Source organism: Botryllus schlosseri, chromosome 16 (assembly GCF_051294905.1).
Source record: "Botryllus schlosseri isolate E-star chromosome 16, Bs_hap1, whole genome shotgun sequence".
Lineage (NCBI taxonomy): Eukaryota > Metazoa > Chordata > Ascidiacea > Stolidobranchia > Styelidae > Botryllus > Botryllus schlosseri.
Genome location: NC_137251.1, coordinates 14,778,790 through 14,784,789, shown reverse-complemented (window position 1 = coordinate 14,784,789; position 6,000 = coordinate 14,778,790).

Genomic DNA, 6,000 nt, shown 5'->3' with positions numbered 1-6,000 from the left:
CATTTTTTGAAATTAGCAAGGTCGCTCAGTGTTGAATTTCATTTCATGCGGCCAGCACCATGCGGGGAATGGTCGGAAGTTGAAATGCAGAGAATTGCAGCCGAAGTCGTTATACTGACGTGAAAGTTGTAATACATCAAAAAGGTTCACAGTGCAAAACCTACCAAGGTTCGTTTGTGAATGCGAACCTCCAAATTTCAGAGGTTCACAGAACGCGAATAACGTGAACCTCACGTTCACAACATCCCTACTCTGCGGCGCACCTCAAAATAACCTTGCGGGCCATTGCCCACTGGTTGAGAATCCCTTCTCTAGAGTCCAATATTATCATTTGAATATCGGTTGAGATGATTAGAATCAGAAGATGTCCGTGCTTAATTATTTCGAGGCGATTCAAGATATGTTTTCACCCCACACGGCCAAATGAAACAGGGTAATCGTTACGGCAGATCAGGGATTTCTCAGAAATTCTAGAAATCCCTGCGGCAGATTCAATTACTGATAATCAGAATTACAACCAACCATTTCCAAACCACTGCTTTGCTCATATTGACACATACACTACCTGCACTGTCCGGTGTATTCATCATTCTCACTATCGAATGGTTAGATTAAAAGTTGACAAACTGCCACGATATGCAGCTCTGGGTACAACTAAGTCTTTATAATCTCAAATCTTTTTATACATGACAGCAGAGTCGATTGTGCTCGCGCACATCCCTCCTGTAACCTGTTTACGTAAGCCTATACTTGGGAGAAACTCTGCGTGCGTAATGCACGTGAGGGAACAATGCTTTTTCATTATCTTCGGCAACAAATTTATCATCGAAGTTGCGATTTCCTGAGTAATGATGAGTCAAAAGTATATGAATTGATGCTGATAGGGAAGGATTATTTTTCAAATCGTGTCGACGCGTATCAAGCCGTAAGAGATTCTTAGCAAGAATTTCAGTCATTGTATATTCATATTATATGTGTAAATATATATATCTAATATTTTCAACGCTGTTTGATCAAGGTGCTCTGTTTTCTTCCTCATATATCCAGAGTCCGTACGTCATAGCGCAACTGGGGCATCGCTCGATATGCAGCAGTGGTATTAGGGTCGCATTTAAAACAAACGGTGTTTTAAAACACTTTGTTTAAAACATATTTTAAACTGCGTTCTAAACAAATGCTTTTCTTTAAATTATATTTTTCAAACGTCGTCTAATTTTGCCATGATTGTGTAAATACCTCGAAAAAACCATGTAGTATGAGCCTACGGACTATTTGCACCCAAAATAGTACTCGTATACGATGTGAGGTGGCTGGAACCACAGAAGTCGTCGTCGGTTCAACAGTTTTTGCACGTGGATATATATCATTGGTACGGAATGGGTGTTCTGATGCTGATGACCGCCGACCGTAAGAATGCTGCATAACGATGTAGTCCTGGAAGACATTTTTGGTCAGTTTATAACAGTAATCGGAAGCTCTTTTCGTCTAAGGAGCCATATCTACCCTATATTGTCCATCGTCATTGTAAATCCAATGTGACGTCACAATTGAATTTTCGTGGCGTCATGGCTAAAAAAAACCAATAACAAACATGTTTTAAACCGGGGCCTTGTTTTAAACATGTTTGTTTTAAATTGATTGTTGTTTAAAATGCAACCCTAATTGGTATGGGTGAAGGAGAGCGGATGCGGGGGCTTAAATCGAATCACGTAACGTAGATATGGACAAATCTAGTAATATTCAGGCTAAACTGTTGAAATATCGGTCATTTCTCTGGAGATATTACTATATTTTTCTGGCATCACGGACTCGTCATGAATGAAGTTAGAAAATCTTTGGATATTAGTTATATAATATTGAATAATTGTTATATAACGTCACTCTGTCTATTTGGAACAATTAGCCTATCTTTCGGGGATATTGGTTCGAATTGGGCTTCTCCACTAAACTATGGTTTCGCTGATTTTGCAATTGTGCCTATACACATCGGTGTTGGTGTTGATCAAGTCGCTACATTCGGATCACTGCAAATTTTTTACTCGATCTCGAGTCAAACAAGTTAGTGTTTCAAAAGGTATGAAGTGAATTCACCCGCAAAACTGACCAAATCACATCGATTCAAAGGCAAGCCATCTTCAACTTTCCGATTTCAAGTCACCAAATACATTCAGTTGTGTCATTTGTGCCGATGTCTATATACCGTCTAGTCCAGACCAAGCCTAGCTATATAAACTCAAAGCTTATTGCTATCCCATCTTCAAACTATGCTGAAACGATGAGGTACCAGGGAATACTGCCAACAAGGTGTGCTCCGAGCAAAATAATACTGAAGTAGAATTCAACGAGTGAAATGCTGCATCAATGTTTCAAAGCATAGTGTCCTATATAGTGTCGACACAGGCAAATCTCACGCCTCAATGAAATTGTATCACGTCACAATTGCCATTTGGCTACAGGCAATTTGACGGTCATTTTTGACCGGCTTGCCGAGCATTAAATTTGGTAAAACGGGTATCAATCGAAAGATGACTCTGCACTGATTACGAAAATATAAATTTTATTCCGCTCGTAGCCCTGGAACTCCCACAATCAGCCTCGAATTTTTCATTGGTATGGAGATTGGCATTAGGACACAACAATGCTATCTGGCGAAGCGAGAGAGTAGCTCAAGAGAAAAAGAGCCAGACAGCATTGTTGCGTCCCAATGCCAATCTCCAATCTCCAATCTTCTTTAATAAGCAACCTAGAAATACTTGAAGTAGAAGTATAATTGACAGACTTTAAATCTGCTCAAGTAAGTAAGTAATTAGTTAGTTGTGAAAACGATCATAATTCGTTCGCATGGACTGTGAAAAGCTGCAAATATGGGGCTATGCGGAAGGTGTAATGAGCTTGATTCATATTTATGCATCCCAGGAGGTGTTGATTTTTGACAAAATATGAAGTTGTCCACATCATGGGATACAAATGATAGCATTGATATGGAAATACTATACTAATTCTTTGTTTACTCGAACAACCCGTTTTAGAGAATATCATGTCATGGCGGACTACGGTATATTTTTTGAAAGGTTTCAATTGCTAAAAGTCACAGAAATTCAAAACGGAAATGACATAACTCGGGCCACGAGTGTTTTTCTTTACAAACTGGTTACTGAGGACGACCCACTTATATATTATCTCTATATTTCTTCGATCACTATATGGCGGTGGCTCTCAAACTGGGGGCGTGGAAGCATCTGAAAGGGGGCGCGAACTGAAAATTTTCTCGTGCTCCGAGCGATTTGCCTCCAATTCATGGTGATTGCTCTGTCTATTGTCCAAATTTCCTGTTTGATAATTATTCTCTCGTCTACAGCCATAACCTTCAATGCCATCAAACTATCCGTTGGGTATTGCTAGCATTCTGATTTCTCTTTTGGATATTTTGTGATATCACGATGAAGGGGGTGCGAAAATTTTCACTATCATAAGGCAGCGTGTCAAATAAAATTTGAGGACCACTCCCATATGATTAAATAACAATGTTACCTTTTGGCTAATAATCAATGTTCCCTCTAAGCTGAGTACGTGCGCAATTGCGCAGTGCTGACACGATCTGTGCGCACAGAAAATCTGAGCTGCGCAGAAAAAATTCGAAGTAATGACCTTTTTTTAGTCGTTGCGCACTGTTGTCCAGGGGACCGTGCAGTGAGTTGGTGAGTGCGCGCAACATTGTGAAAAATTACATGGAATATTGCTAATAATCTTAATATAGTGCGGCCCGCGAATGGATTTAGATGTTGAATGCGACCCGCGAGCCCTAAAGTTTGCCCACCCCTGTCATATAGTATATCGCTTTATTTTCGGAAAATATAAGGCATTTACACTTGCTTTATACTTCGACATGTATGTTTTCCAGGCAATAGAATTAACGATATAATTATAACTCAACGTATAATACTCGTAATTGAAAGAAAAATACTACTTCTAAATGGCGGAAAATATATATCATATCTTTTGTCCACAAAGTCCACTTTTCCAAATTAGGACACGTCATGAGCTGCTAGGTATAATAGGTTACTGCTGGATTGCGAAACGATAGTTTCAAACGTTATGAGGGCCATACTTACTGTGATGAAGCAATTGGTATAGGCGACAATGCGGTGTAAACAGAACCACGCCAATCGGTATCTAAATTATATTCAGCGATACTTTCGTTTAAACATATATCTCACTCCATATCTACTGTGCGCGAAGCGCAACGAAAATTCAGGGTATTACATTTTTTGTTAATTAAATGTTGTTACCGTATACGTGAAAACAGCCCCGAAATTCCTTAAGCTATCTTTCTCATTAGAGAATTAAATGACTTCTACTTTACAAACTGAAAATAGCGAAAGTAAGTATGTAGTTCACAAAATATTACGAAGTAGAAGTATAAGTAGCGAGAAAAAGATCTACTTGAGTAAGTACCAGAAGTAGTGGAAAACTACCTGAGTACTTCGAAAAAGTAGAAGTACTTCGTTACTGACCACTAGGGATGGTGTGAACCCCTGAAAGGTTCAGGTTCGTGTGAACGCGAACCTTTTTGAAACGTTCTGTGTGAACGCGAACGTGAACCTCATGACGTCACGTGACGTCATATTGCTAATTCGAACCCTACATTGCAGTGAAGTAATAGCTGATATCAATGTACAGTACACGATACATACTATAGCGACGACTCGGGACGAATAATGCCACAATGCTGAAGTACATATTGACGTTTTAAACGTCGCCGGGACAATCAAATGATATAATAATCCCATAACATCAATATCTTCTGTCCCTTTGCCAACAATTTCGACGAGGACTTGCAAGGGAATAAAAGCTTATGCCTAAACGGTCTAGGCCAGACCGGAAAATGTATTCACCGTCGGAGTATTGCTACGTTGATATTGAGCAGCTTGTAAAACGGGTTTCTATACTTGCTACCGATGTTACCCCAATACCAAGTTATACAGCAGTAGCCAACACCCCAATCGCACGGATTGGCTTTTATGATACAATAAACATATGAAGTCAAGATTAACCCCATTTCATTGATTGGTTGAATAAGCATCATTCGCTGACTACATGTAGTGTATTTCGCTCTTGGTGTTGCGTGATTGTGGGTCAAGCTCGCAGCAGAGTGTCACTAAATATTCACCAACGGAAAGCTGGATATTTCGAACAAGCATTTATAAGTAAATGTTTGAGATTGTCAAGGCGCGTACTCGATTAGTATTGATTTTTTTTTATGCTGCCACCGCCTTGCATAGAGTGGCTCGCAGTTGAAATGCAATAGATTTCAACCAAAGATGTTATAATGAAGTGAAAATTGTAATATATGAAAAAGGTTCACAGTGCAGAACCTACCAAGGTTCGTTTGTGCACGTGAACCTCTTAATTTCTGAGGTTCACACACAGAACGCGAACGTGAACCTCACGTTCACACCATCCCTACTGACCACCTCTGGAAACTATATATAAAGCCAACTTTCCTACAATGGTGTGGACACAAACAAATGTCACGAGTCACTGCGATTGGTTTACGTCACACATTCCATTTGGCTAAAGGCAATTTGACGGTAATTTTTGACCGGCTTGCCGAGCGCAAAATTTGGTAAAATAGGTGTCAATCGAAAGCTACCAGGGTGCTGATTACGATGATATAAATTTTATTGTGCTCATGGTCTTGGAACCTCTCAAAATCAGCCTCGAATGTTGCATCGTAAGGGAGTTTGTAGCTATGACGCAACAATGCCGTCCGGAATATTATGGCGCAGCTCAGGAACAAGTGCGCACGAGAGTGAGAGTGTGAACGCTCAACGGCTTGCGCAACAATGACCAATACGCTTGCGGTTTGCGCTGCTCCTCACTTGCTTCCAGACGGCATTACTGCGTCACAATACCAAACTCAACTACAATCAAAATTCGAGGCTAATTTTTGGGGGTTTCTCCAGCACCGCGAGCATAATAAAATTTATATTATCGTAA